The 15,582-nt window shown below is 36.4% G+C and overlaps 1 non-coding gene and 1 pseudogene across 1 annotated transcript; both read left to right on the top strand.

Moving 5' to 3' along the window:
- The first annotated feature begins 4,333 nt into the window (after positions 1-4,333).
- LOC145118225 (U2 spliceosomal RNA) lies at positions 4,334-4,530 on the top strand. The gene has a single exon (XR_013713190.1). It is a non-coding gene; the product is annotated as a U2 spliceosomal RNA (small nuclear RNA).
- A 2,874-nt stretch (positions 4,531-7,404) lies between these two features.
- LOC145118233 (U2 spliceosomal RNA) lies at positions 7,405-7,515 on the top strand (annotated as a pseudogene).
- The last annotated feature ends 8,067 nt before the right edge of the window (positions 7,516-15,582 follow it).

Below are 15,582 nucleotides of genomic sequence, written 5' to 3'. Positions count from 1 at the left end.
CAAGTCCTCCTCCTAGGATCCCAGGTCACAAGTACTCTATATCTCACTAAACTCAGGCTACCCTCCAGTAGACCACTCATAAGCTCCTCGCTGCTACCTACTCACTCTCGAAGTATCTCATAGTAGCAGTAATCTCATAGGCTAAGGCATCACAAAGCAGACCACTCTAGTCCTAGATATGAATACCTAGCCTACTCTAGCATGCATAGCATATCACATAATATCTCATAACACATAATGTAAGGGTATTTTGGGAAATCACCGTTCGGGCGCTGGCTGATCGTACACACTGTTCCATTCTGCTTGTCTCAAAATCTTTTACTATTTTAGAAAAATTGTTTATTTTATGAAAAATTTTCTCAAATCCTCAATTTGAGTTCATATACGCCCGAAGCTGCATCCGAATCCCTCAAACCAAGGCTCTGATACCAACTTGTAACGACGTAAATTTTCAAAACAATTTTTCATTTTTCAAACACAACATGTCTCGTAAGGTAATCTCAAAACTCAAAATGTGTCACATGTTATCACAGTAAAACATATCCCAGGATCTCAAATACATAATACTCTATAACTGTGTACAAATCATGCCGGCGCCTTCCCGCGATCCTCGCTAGTACCTGAAACACATATCACATAACACGGTAAGCATAAATGCTTAGTGAGTTCCCCAAAATACCACATACAGCACATACGCCACTTGAGGCTATAACTCGGTACGACCCTCCAATCGATGTGTCTCGGCGGGACCCTCCAGCCCCGTACTCGATGGACCCTCCTGTCCGGTCTAAATCGTTGGACCCTCCGGTCCGGTCTAAATCGTTGGACCCTCTGGTCTGGTCTAATCGAGGACCCTCTGGCCTCGTAAGTCATTGGACCCTCCGGTCCGGTCTATACAACACATAGCATACACATAACACAATGCACATAATCTCAATCATACACATAACACATAAGACCCTCCGGTCTGCACATAAATACCACTCTAGGTAATGTATGGTGAGAAGACTCACCTCGTATGATGTGTAGTAAACTCTCGTGCTCGATATCCTCGATCTAGCCTCCGCCTATTAAATGATAATATCTCTAATCAATACTCTCTTATATTCTCATTTCTAAAGAATGGGTAGAAGACCATTCTACCCCTCCATGGCCTCTCCTAAATCAGTTTGACCAAACCTTGAGGTCAACTGAAGTCAACTCCAGTCAACGGTCCATCTTTGACCAGACTCGTCGAGTGCACTCGGGTGACTCGGCGAGTCCATGCGTGTCCTCTAAATCCTCCTAAGGCCTTACTCGACTCGTCGAGTTAACCTTTCACTCGACGGGTTACCACTGATCACGAATCGCGGGGCAACCCGATCCGACTCGTCGAGTCCTATCATGGACTCGGCGAGTTTCCTCCATGGCAACACTCATTTGACCTTCTGAGGCCATATCTGTTTCTCTAACTTATAGATCTGACCTTCTAACACTCAAAAGTCACGTAAATGTTCAATCTTTATGTCCATGCACCACACATCTAACTCTATTGGATGAAATAACCCTTACAATGGTGTCTTAGGCTCAATATTCTCATGTAACAGCATAAAGCTTGGTTTTTGGGACTCTCTGGACCTCTCAAGGTCCAGATCTAAAGTCTAATCCTCAAAGGGACTCCACATGCTCCATAACTCAACTAAAGAAGGGGTAAAGAAACGCTAGATTCATGAGATCTACTACATACATGAAATTAGACGTGGATTCATACCTCCAGCAGCAACCTTTGATGGAATGATAGCAGATCTGAGCCCCTCAACCAGCCTAGCTTGAATCCTCTCCTTCTTTCTTGCAAGAATGCACTAATGGTGATGTAATTAGCTCATTCTCTCGCTCTCTATGCTCTCTGGTTCGTTAGGGTTTTCTCAAGTGGGTGTGTGACCGCAAATGAAGGCCATAAGGTCCTTTAAATATGGCACTGACCCAAAGATTTAGGGTTTCTGTCCACAGCGCGGACTAGTCGAGTCGACTCACCGACTCGTCGAGTCCCTTCATTAATCCGAGTCATCAGTCGCGATCCTACTCGACGAGTTTAGGCGTGAACTCGTCGAGTCCCTCTTCTTAACTCAAAAATAAATACTTAAAGTATGATACCTGGAAATCCGAATGTTACACAAGCTTTTCTAAGCCTTGACGAGCCACTTTGTTTGCAAGACGTGACTTAAGGCGACGATTTTGTATATAAATTATATTTTTATATGTATTTTCAACTATTATTCCTTTTATACACATATATGAGTTAATGCGACAGTTTGGTAAAGCTTGGCGGCAGGTACAAGCCTTTAAGCCATGACGAGCTTTTTAGAACCTTGGTAAAAATACATCAACCACACCTAACCCATATTTGTATTCAGGTTGGCGGGCTACGAGTCAAAAACATCAACCTAACCCAACCCACATAACCCGTTTAATTATACAGGTTATTGGGTTTACGAGTAGGTTTCATCGACGGTGGTGGTTTAGTAATAGAGCGACAAGCGGTCGTGGGCTGGTGGATCGCAGGTGTATTGGTAGTTTGCGGCTTTGTGTCGGTCGGTTCGTTGTGTGCGATGCCGACGTGAGGTGGTATTGGTGGATCAATGATGATGAGGTAATAGGGTAAGGGCACATAGTAGTCTATGGTCTTTTTTAGTAACAAAAAAATCAAAAATTGAGTTTTTGATTGAGTATAACACGCCGCATTCATAAGTCACAATTCACATATATATATATATATATATATATATATATATATATATATATATATATATATATTATACATTGGCGGTTGACCCATGAACCCAAACCGACTCATGAAATACGTGGGTTGACGGGTTATACATCTCAACCCAACCTGTTTATTTTCGTGTCGGGTTACGGGTTGAGTTGATAATTGCCAACCCTAAGTTGGAATAGGATGTGCGTTACAATTGACGCAATTTATTTTATTTATTCGAAGAAACTAATAGCCGAATCAATTATAATATGATAGTTAAAAGTTTCAACATCTGAATGTAAATATACTGCCATACAAATTCTTGGAAATTAAATTAGTGAAATGAGTGTTAAAGAATGTTAAAAGATGATTTAAGATGAAACCCTTAAAGGTAAAAGTTCAAGGAAGATGATGTTTGATGTACATTTTGGCTCTAGCATTTCGGCTAAATTAAGAATTGGGCATATTTGTGAGTTGACATTATCTAAGACTTGAGTTTATTTCAAGATTGAGATTCAACTAAAGTTTTTCCTAGTGAAACTTAAAGTATGCGACTTCTGCCTATTTTCATCTCATATCGTCATCTCTTATAGTTATAGTTATATAACCGTATGCTGTAAAGGAAAAGTAAAGATGAATTATCGTGATAACCTTAGCCATATTGTTTATCAAAGAATAAGATATAGAGAGAATGGGAGGAAAAGATCAAATTGATCGAGTGAATTTTGAATTTGAAGAAAAGGGGGTTGATAGTAGTTAAGTTGCTTCGTCATTAAAGTCCACATGAGTTATAGCACGGTATGTCCCCTTAATTGAAAAATAAACATTGCAAAATGTAAAAAAAAGAAAAAGAAAAAAGAGTAAAGTGTTTGGATTGTTGAATATTGATTTTATTCTTTTGATCCATGAACTAAACAGAAATACGATGTTATTGGGATATGGATTATCTGCTTCAAAGACTGTTTTTGTAAACATATTGGATGGGTATTAGATCACCAAAAGTCAATGTTAGAATCTAATTGGAAGTGATTATAAGATTTTTTTTTGCCCAAAAATGTGTGAGTTGTGCATTTTACACGAGTTTTGTAATTTTTGTGTTACCTATTTCTAAAGTGAATCTTTATATATAAGGTTTTTGGTGACTAGTTGGTCGATACCAATGGGTTTCCATGGTTTATATTTAAGAGATAAACATAATGAAGAAACATTACCCAACAAATTATAAATCTTGTGCGTGTCAACTTTTTTGACGAGTATCAAATGTGTTAGATATGAATATAAAATTATATTGTTTTAACATATAATATGTGGTTTTTATTAACAAACAACTTAAAAGGTTTATGTTCATTAAAAACACATATTGTTAATGGGTTTGAAGATGTTGGAGAATGGAGATATTTGATTAGTTTGTCCATAAACCAGTAAGTAAAGAAGTAAAAGAATGATGAAGTTGTTTTTGGTGGTGTTTATTGTTAATTTGTTATGAATGAAATATGAAGGCAGAGAAAGCGTTTGCACTTTGCATCCCACATCGGAAGGGTGAAGGAAGCAGCCAGAGAAAGCTGTGTATAAAAGGAGAAGCCAAAGACCAAAATAAGCATACCTTTCTCGGCCTTTTGGCTAAGATCAAGTGTAGTATCTGTTCTTATCAGTTTAATATCTGATATGTGGGCCATCGGCCCACTCGATATTAATCTTATTTTTCATGGGGGAAGGCCCATTACAGTAGCTTGCTGCTGGGGTTCTTCACGAGTCGCCTTGGTCTTACACTAGTGCCAGGGCCTGGCTCACCCCTCCAATATTTAGTTTAATAAATTTTCATATGATTTACATAACATAGACCAGAATACTGATGTGGAAGATCTTTTAGCTATTAATTTTCATCTTTTTTCAGTTAAAACTTTTCATCGGACGTATAAGCCAGCGTTATGAAGCTAACCTAACAATACCAAATCACAAAATCCAACCCAAGTGGGTTAAGGAGGCAAGCGTTATAAAGTCTTCTTGGCATCGTTCACTCGCTATTTTTCTTAATTAACAATTCCACCAACATATTCAACTTATGGTGATGTAAAACGAAACGATTTACTACAACATGCGAAGATTTTGCTGGTTCAACGTAACGATGAGATGATTTCTTCTTAATCCAACTTTTTATGAATTTCTGGTGGGGATAGCAATGGGAAAGATGATTCGTGTGATGAAGATATGACGATGCGACCATGGACACCCAACATTAATTCTAGAAGAAGTTGTTTCACAAGATCTATGTATTTGATATGCATTCTTTGATGTTGCATGATCCAAAATTGACATCAACATTCTAGACCTAAGTGTTCGTTTGAAGTGGATGGATCATCATACAAACACGTGTATTTTCTTGCTGCTGAGATTTATCGTGACGTGTAACGAAGAAGTTTAAGGCAACTCAATAAGGAACTAGGAAGTAGATGGAATGTGCCTTTGATGTCCTTGTTGGGTTTAATTCTAACTTTAGTCAAAAGTGGGTAAATGGATCATGGGTTTAGTTATTTTCAGCATATTAATTAGATTTATTGTGGTCAATTGTTTGTTTTGCTTTTACCGAGTCCTTAGGAAATATAGAGTGTTAATGATTTAGTTTTGCTTATGATTCTTGTTGCTTGCTATCTAACATACAGAAAAAAATTATGCTGCTTCTTTCCTCTGATCACCAAACTTGATCAGACTTGCTGCTTGCTATCTTCTTCTTAATCTGATTACATATGGTTGCAATCAGTAGTTTCTTTCTTGCTATGAATCAGGTATGAGCCTGGTGCTCTGATACCAAGTGTAGAGTATAAAGCCTAACTTACAGCCTCTTTGTTTACTGAGACAAAAGAAGAATATAAAAAGAACTGAAAAGGAGGGGGTACGTACTCAATCTTTGCACACTTTATTCATATAAATGAAGACTATATATAGCCTTTTAAAATGATCGTGCACCTGGAAACTAACATTAAAATACTGCTCCACCAAAAGATTCCTAAAAACTAGGTACTACCTAATGACCACCTCTACCCACATGCACATTCTCAACGTACAGACCATGAAACTTGGTCAAACTAAAAGACTAATTCCAACTAATAATCTATCTACTAAAACATAATAAATAAATCATAAATCTTTATTACTTTCAATTTTCCAGCCGTCAAGATTAACCCAACATAGCACTCTACAAAGAGATTTAGTTGAAGAGAGAACTAATGAATCATTACATGTTACATTCATCACATGAAAACAACAGTCTAATCATGAACTTGTAACAATACTTTATGATAAGTCAAATGTAAAAAAAACCCTTCATCACATGAGTTCGTATCTCTTCTAATTATCCTGGTTCTCTTGGTCACAAACCAGTGTTTAATCATATACGAAATAGTAAACCTCCAACCTGGTCTCTCTCTCTCTCTCTCTCTCTCTCTCTCTCTCTCTCAATTAAGCTAGAGTTGATTGTTAGTATTTAGTAAATTAATATTAGGTATGAATGAATATGTTGGGGCTAGACCACTTGGCTAACAAGGAAGTCTTGGGTTCAATCCAAGCATATACTAACTCGATGTTCTAAAAAGATATTAGGTATGAATGAGTAGCAGTCATAAGTTGTCGGTTATTGAAGTTAAGAAGGAACCGTTGCTTTGAAAGGGTATAACGATTCATTTCTGTTGTATATGTATGTATCTTGGCATTGTGAACATGTTGAATTATTAATAAAAGACTTATGTTTTTGCATTATGTATTAATCTCTCCTTCTATCTTATCTTTTTTTGTCTAAACATGTTTTCTCTAACATTTCCTTCTCCATGTCAATTGTGTGTTTAAGACCCACCCATAATGGATATGATAGTGTGAAAATTAGATATGTTGGTTCTCCGAATTTGTTCTCCTATATATGAGGCTTGGCATTTCGGTAATATGTGCTGTGTGAATGGAGATCCATTTACTGACAGAAGATTGATATTGTTCTCTTTAGGGCTTGATTGAGTGTCACGTTGTTTCTTTTCTTGATCAATCCTCTCAGTTTCTGATTGTCTTATGGTTGATATATATTTTCTTTCTTTGCTTCAAGTTCTGGGCTGTATGCATTTTCAATTCTATCGTATCTTACCCAACAAATTAAACTAAATCGTGTTTCAACTTTTTTTAATGAGTGTCACATGTGTTAGATATGATTATAAAAACAAATATTATGAATGGGTTTGAAGATGGTGGTCGGTGGACATATATATATATATATATATATATATATATATATATATATATATATTTGATTAGTTTGTCCATTAATTATTTTTGTTTGTTACTTTACTTATTTGATTGAAACTCATAGGTGCATGAGTGGAAACATTGATTTGTAATTGTCAACATGAAGTTGTTTTCTTTGTTGGCGTCGAGTGAATTTAAATTACAGAAGAAAAATAAGAAAAGTAATGCTATGATCGATAAACAAATATATGCAGTCAAACTTTTATTTGAATATAGAAAGTAAAGAAGTAAGAGAATATAATGAAATTGTTTTTGGTGGTGTTATTGTTATGAAGGAAGTATGAAGGCAGTGAAAGCGTTTGCACTTTGCATCCCACATCGGATGGGTGAAGGAAGCAGCCAGAGAAAGCTGTGTATAAAAGGAGAAGCCAAGGTGCGGAATAAGCATACCTTTCTCGGCCTTTTGGCTAAGATCAAGTGTAGTATCTGTTCTTATCAGTTTAATATCTGATGATTCATGTGATGAAGAGATGACGATGTGACCATGGACACCCAACGTTAATTCTACAAGTAGTTGTTTCACAAGATCTATGCATTCTTTGGTGATTGCCGGATCCAATAATGTCATCAACAATTATATTCAACGATATCTACTAAGGAACTACACCTAAGTGTCCATTTTAAGTCAATGGATCATCATACAAGCACGCGTATTTTCTTTCTGCTAGATTTATCACCTAAGTGTCCATTTTAAGTCAATGGATCATCATACAAGCACGCGTATTTTCTTTCTGCTAGATTTATCGTGACATGTGTAAATGATGAAAGTTTAAGGCAACTCAATACGGAACAAGGGAAGTAGATGGAATGTGCCTTTGATGTCCTTAGGAAGTAGATGGAAAGTAGATTAGGAACCCGACATGTTCATGGGAGCCGAGAAGAATAAGAGACGTAATATGTGTGTTTATAATATTACATAATATGATTTTAGAGGACGAAGGAAGTACAATATGTCTTAGACACCCGGTGATAATTCTAGAAGCAGTGGCTTTACAGGATTTCACATACATTTTTTGGTGTTGTTGGATCTAAAAATGGCATCAACATTCTAGATAAATCACTAACATTCAAGGACATCTATGAAGGATTACAACTAAGTGTCCATCTTATACTCAGTTTAATGATTTCTCATTACTCAAAAAATGGTGCTAGATCTTCAGTTATTTCTTTTTATTATTGACACTGATGTTTAAAAGGTAAAAAGTTGTAATGGGACACCTAAGTCACCGTTATGGGCCTAACGATCCAAAACTTCTAATCTGTGAAGCCATGCTAACAGATACAACTCTCAGACTTGGAACGACAAAGTCAAAATACCCACCAACAAGAACCCACTGAACTTGGACCAAAACACAAAATCCAACCCCCACTTGGGTTACGGGTAAGCATTACCAAGCTCAATGACGAAGAGTCTACATGCAGGGGCGGAACACGGACGATATAAAGAGGGGGGCCGAGAAAAAAAATTCAAATGTGATAAACTATACATATGATGATCTTTTCTTATAGAATTAATAGTTGAATAAGAAAAATATGTACGTTATTATTTGTTTGTTTCAAAACTTTTATTCTAATAACAAAAAAAAAACATGCAAAAACATGCAAAAAAAGTATATATATTTAAAAGATATAACTCCATGAATTTGACAATCCTTAAATAAAAAGACAAACAATGGCATAAACAATTTTAAAATAACAACACAAAACACAAACGTGTCAAAGGATGGACATTCCTAGAAGCAAGCTCCAAAAAGTAATTTATTAAAAACACTTTTGAAAAGACAACACAGAGAAGCATCAACAAAAAGTAATAAATATAAACAATATGTATATGACTGTGAGTCTTAAAAGCAAAAGCCAAAGCAGATGAAACTAACCACCAAATCAAGATAGAAAGAGAGAACGTCGCAGCGGTGTCCTGGGCGGTGGTGGTTGATGAGGCATGGCGACGACGAGGGTGGAAGACGAATTGACGATGCTTCTTTAATTTCCCGTATCTCACTAATTTGATATTTTAATGCTTTCTTTTTCTATCTTCTTCAACCACTTTTGTACTATTATACCTCCTATTTCATCGCTTTGATTGTAACCGATCGTTATAGGATAATAATGTAGTTTACTTGTTTAATTTTTCTTAATTTTATGAGGGCCAGTATATATTTTATTTTATAAAGTATATTATTCCAAACAATAGTTTGTTAGCGGATGATTTACATTCCATTTTAACTCTTGTTACCTTACTTCCAAAATCATTAGAGGGGCCGGCATCGATTTTATTCTTAAAAACAAGCTAATTCATTAATTTTTTGGTATTAGTAGTCTAAAAAACAGGGGGGCCATGGCCCCCCAAGCCCATAAAGGCATCCGCCACTGTCTACATGATAGATTTATAAAGTCTTCATGACATCGTTCACTCACTATGAAGGATTACAACCGAGTGTCCATTTGAATTGAATGAAGCATCATACAAGCACATGTATTTTCGTGCCTATGGGATTTATCATGACTATTCTATATTGGTGAAAGCATGAACATGAACAAATGATGAAAAAACGAATGAAGTTTAAGGCAATTCACGAAGGAGTTGTGAAGGATGTGGAACGTGCCTTTGATGTTCTTAAGAAACGTTGACACATAATCGATAACTTGATACGCTAATGGGAGCCAAGAAGAACACGAGACATAATGTATGCGTCTATCATATTACATAATATGATTTTAGAAGACGAAATAAATATGATATGTCAATACGACGAAAACAAACTTTTACATGTCTATAAATGAGTAGAAGTTGGTAATCCACAATAAATGGAAGTACAAAATCAAGATACACATCACTACATCACAATCTTCCGCCGATTTAGTTGACCACATTTACGGAATGTGGCTATTTTTTTGCTAGTGATTAATCATTAGCACTCTACAAAGATACTTTAGTTGAAGAGAGAACTAATCTTTATTCTAATAAATGAATAGTTTTAATCTCCTTTTGACAAGTGTCACTCTAATACAATTCCTCATTAATATGTCATGTGTCATGTAGATATATTAGGCAGCTCATTTCAAAATTTAAATTTACATTTTCTAATTATATGTTAACATTGAAGTTATAATAGCTTTAAAATTTTGATATATCTCTTAATTAATGATTTATTTAAAATAGTTGATTAATAATTATAAATTTTTATTACGAAAGTTTAACTAATTTTATAACCGTGGTTCCCACGGGTTATAAACTAGTTAATCAATACATTGTTACATTCAGGCGCAAATCCTAAGAGGGGGCCATGGCCATGGCCTCCCTGGTTTTTAGGTTGTTACTACCTTATATATATATATATATATATATATATATATATATATATATATATATATATATAGAGAGAGAGAGAGAGAGATTGGTCGGTTCAAAAGTTTCTTACATCTATTGTGTGTATGTATGAACCAATAAGAATTTAGGAATAATAAAATTATTAAAAAATAATATGAGGGTAATTTCGTAACTTTACATCACCTTCATTTATTAAAACAAAAATAATTCTCTTATATAGATAGAAAACTCCTTGATTAATGGAACAATTACCATAAAATCTACCCACGACCAATTCATTAACCCTACAATTCATTAACCCACCAAAGAGGGCATAAAATCCTAACGAAGACCTGATGCTTCTTTCACCGTCGCTTGTGCCTCCAACAGTGCATAACTGCTGCTTCTTCCATCACATGTGCAAATATGCCGATAGTTATCTCACTTTCTCAATTAGGTTTACACCTTCGTGTTTTCAATCATCATCATGTATCATTAGTTGCCATCGACGACCAATTAACCATAGTTGCAAGTATGTTTTTCTTGTGTTCTGATTTTTGTTTGATGCCAATCGATTCCAATTTTCAACCACGCCTCCATCATTGACTACCAACCTTTTCTCTCCAACACCACCAGACAACACATTATTCTCAGTACTATCGGACGAACCAACGAGGGCATCCCCGACTAATTGTCACTGCCGACCTCAGTTTGCCTCCTTAAAGAACTTCTGTCGATTCTAATCATATTTATGTTGATGTTTGTTTTATTTTCTTTCCATTAATTTCTATAGAGGGTTGTATATAAAATAGTAATCGCTTTTTTGTAGAAATTGCACCTTTTCTTACGAATTCATGTTCGTTGTGCAGTTACCATTCTAATCTATTGAACTCAAAATTCGTTTTTTTGTCAATAAATTAATTTTTTGTGTTGTGCTTATGCAAAACTACAAAAGAGTACAATAGGAGCTGTTCAGGCCAAATTTTCAGCACAAGTTGTTAATTCTTATTTTCTGATGCAGTATATGATTGTTCAACATTCAAGAATGCCTAGAATTTGAATTCATGGCAGAATTCTCACATATTGTAAATGCTTAGAATTTGATTTAATGACATTCTCATAGAATATAATTTTTATCAAGGGTACAATTTAATGGTTGTAGATAGGAAATCATTTTACTAAAATTTCACATGGTTCTAAATTTCACATGGATTTTGGCAAAGTGGATTTTGCTTGCAAATTGCAATGGACTTTGCATATGCGTGTTGTTTATTATTTTACTGGAATAAGAAAATAGTGGTATGTATTTGTAACATCCCAAGTTTTGTCATTTGTAGTCCCTAGGGATGGAAGGGTAAAGCCATGAAGAGCCTAAGGGCTAAATTGTAATTTTGGGACCAGGAGGAGTACGCTGCGCGTACATAAGGGTACGTTGGGCGTACTCATAGCAGAAGGAAACCCTAATATCTCGGGTTGGGGGCTATATAAACATCCTTATGCGTCATTTTCTCTCCTCCTTCTCAGCCTCCATCTTCCAGAAACGTCCCCAAACCCTAGTTCTTGTGTGTGAGAGTGAGTTGGTGGGTATTTTGAGCTCTTAAAGGTGAAGCCATTGCATCAAATAGTTGAAGGAGATTGGCTTGTAGATCTGAAGTTGTGTTGTGCCCTAGAAGCTCCAGAGGGTAAAACGCTTCAAACTTTATGTGTGTAGGTCATAGATCTAGCCTTTCTAGCATTATGGAACCATCTCTTGTCCCAAAAACCCCATTATGGTGCATGATGCATTTTGGACGAGATAAGCTGTCCTTTATGGACCTTGAAGAGGTCTTAAGTGATAAAAATGAGGTCCCAATGGCTGAAGATGTCCTATGCATGTAGTAGAAGGGTCTTAATGGATTAAGACCTTGGATTAAGAGCTTTCTGGACGTCCAAAGTGATAAAGTTCGAGACTTTATGAGTCCTAGGCACATTTGGTCACTGGATCTGGAGTTTGGGCTTAAGTGCTTAAGCCATTAAGCACTTATTAGGGTTTTGGTGAAACCCTGCGTACGCCCAGCGTAAGGTTTTGTACGCCCAGCGTACTGAGTCAATGACCCCGTTTTCCAGTCAATGCGAGACTCGTGTACGCCCAGCGTACGCCTTTTGTGGACTTTTGGTGATTTGGGCTTTGGGTTTGGGCTACTTTTTGGGCTAGTAGGGTTTGGGCCTTGCTGGACTTTCTGAGTAGATATGTTTTGGACCAGTCTTGGTGATAGTGGATCATGGGGTTAAGCCCAATAAGGAAGTTGAGCCCAAATTAGTAAATTAGGCCAATAATGGGCCTTGCATAAAGACTTTCAAGGTTATGGACTTGGAATTGGGCCTTGGCCCAATAAAAGAGAATGGACATGATGGATTGAGTGAACCCTTAGCCAAGACTGTTATGTTGTGTATTGACTCGGCATATATTATGTGATAGTTCGGGTCTTCCGGTGAGACAACGATTAGAGGTTTTCGGTGCAGCAACACTACTTGCGAGGTGAGTTATCCTCACTATATCAACAGGGTCTAAGGCACCAAGGCCGACCCTTTCTCGGATTGTATACTGGTTTGTTGGATATGTTTATTGATCTGTTAGATCGATGTCCTGATAACTAGGACGGTATTATGTTTAGTGACATAGTTTAGGTCGGTATCCTGGTATATAGGATGATGCGATGTTTAGTGACCTGGTTTAGGTCGGTATCCTGGTATATAGGATGATACTATGTTAGTGACCAGTTAGGTCGGTATCCTGGTTGTAGGATGTTGCTATGCTATATGATCTGTTAGATCGGTTTGTTTGTCTATAGACTGTTATGTGATTATCTGTTATATGTGCACATGGTTGTTTGATTGGGGGTTGGGTTGAGGCTAGGGGTGTTCACGGTCCGGTTTTTTCGGTTTTGGGTCAAACCGAAACCAAACCGTTAGTAACGGTTTTTGTCAATCAAAAACCAAAGCCAAACCATTGAAAAATAAAAATCGAACCAAACCAAACCGTTAGTAACGGTTTGGATCCGGTTTGGCTTCACGGTTTGGGACTTTTATTAGACTAATTTAGAAAAACAAAAATCAAAAAACTGTCAAATTAAAGCTGTCAAAAGAATAAAAAAACTGCCAAAATGGACATAAAAGCTACCGAATAGTGTTCAATACATGCAACTTAATAAGCTGTCCAAAACAAGAAATAACAACATCAAATATTTTTATGATACATCAAACATTTTTCCAATTCTTAGCAGCTTAAAAAGTGAAAACTAAAATGAAAAATGGAAACTGGGAACTGGAATGGAAATTTAGGAATAATAGAAATTTAGGAAGTATGGAGGCCATCAGGTGTGAATATGCGATTATTTGTGTTAATTAGGTATTAGGTTACTGCGCTTATTGAGTTATTGGATTGGACTATTGGACGCTTCACAACAAAATTGGGTTGGTAAGTTTTCATGTTTTGGTTTTAATTAATTTTTATTACTTATAATCTTATATATAAAAATTAATATATAATAAAACTATATATATATATATATATATATATATATATATATATATATATATATATCCTACGGTCCGGTCCGATTTTATACGGTTTGAAAAATGTGAAGCCGTAAACCAAACCGTTCACTATGGTTTCGAAAGTTTCAAGCCATAAGTCAACCCGTAAAGAAAAATAGAAACTGTGAAACCAAACCGATGCCCGGTTTGACCGGTTTCATGGTTTCAAACCGAACCATGAACACCCTTAGTTGAGGCGGGTCCTGCTTTGTGCTGTAGGCCAACATACCCAGGGCGGACCGGATAGACTGCAGACCCGGGAGGGCACATAGTCAGACCGAAGGCCCAACGAGCGGTCCGGATAGGCTGAAGGCCCCAAGAGGGCGGTCCAAACGTGCCGAGGCTCGGAGAGTGGGCCAGATAGACTGAAGGCCCGGTGCGGGCGGTCCAGTCATAATGTAGACTCAAAGAGTGGACCAGGTGGACTGAAGGCCTGGTGCGGGCGAACCAGTCACACTGTAGACTCGAGATGCATGGCCGTTCTGTAATTGTTGATATGATATGATTATGGTTATTTGAGGTTGGTATTTTGGGGGTAACTCACTAAGCCTTCGAGCTTACAGTTTCAGTTTATTGTTTCAGGTTCAGCGGACGACCGCAGGAAGGCGAAGGTGTGACCGTACACTTCCTCGATTGATGATTATGATTTCTGGGAACTCTAATGCTTAACTATTTTGAAAACACTATGTAATAATTAATGGTATTTTGGATATTTAAAAAGTTTTAAATTGGCTTGATTTTTATAGATGTTACAGTATTCTATGTAATCTGTCAGAATGTATTCCATGTATTCTGTCAGAATGTAATTTATGTATTCTATCCAAGGTTCTAAATAACGTGAGGCGTGGGTTTGGCGGCAATGTCAAAGTTAAGTCATGGCAAGCCTTGGCGAGCCATGGTGTTTTTCTCGGCGTGACTAATTTATATAAATTAAAAAAGATAAATCCAATAATTATTGAATTTTATCAAATATATCAAGTTTTTAGAAGTGTTATATTAATATTTAGTATTAAAAAGTTAACAAAAACTCAATTATTTTAGGGCCGATCAGAAAAAAAAACAAAAAAACCCGCGCCTTGAAAAAAAACTCGCGCCATAACGCGATAAGGCGCACCTTGACACGTTATTTGGGCACCACACTTAATAAACTCGCCTTGGACGTTTTCGTAATGGCTTGGTTACGCCTCGCGCCATGGCACGCCTTGAAGCGCGCCATGGCGCGCTTTTTAGGACCATGATTCTATCATATTCTATGTATTCTTCCAGAATATATAAGGTGATAGGAATTGCAAATAACATGCTTTTAACCATTTTTAGTTTTTGTTTTATTTGTGATAGAAATTGGTGGAAGAATGGGTTAAAGAATTACATTCTTACGATAATACATCACATTTTTGTAAGAATAGTTGGAATCAAGTCGATTATTTAGACCATTGAAGAAGATCAAATGCATTTGTTCAATAGTTGTATATTTAAGAATGTAATTTTGTAAGAATTTTATTTATTTTTTATGACATTCTGTTAGAATATGTGTAATTATATTAAAATGTATAAGGCTTCTATTTTGTAAGAATATGTATTAATTTGTATGTAAGTTTGGATGTCTACGAATAAATATAAGAATGTTGTTATTATTCAACTGGAGGTTCAAAAAAATGATTCTTTAATAATATTCTAA

Source organism: Lactuca virosa, chromosome 5 (assembly GCF_052849685.1).
Source record: "Lactuca virosa cultivar CGN04683 chromosome 5, Lactuca_virosa_CGN04683_v6, whole genome shotgun sequence".
NCBI classification, from domain to species: Eukaryota; Viridiplantae; Streptophyta; class Magnoliopsida; order Asterales; family Asteraceae; genus Lactuca; species Lactuca virosa.
Note: the sequence above shows the minus strand (reverse complement) of the source record. Positions and strands in the feature narration are given on the sequence as shown.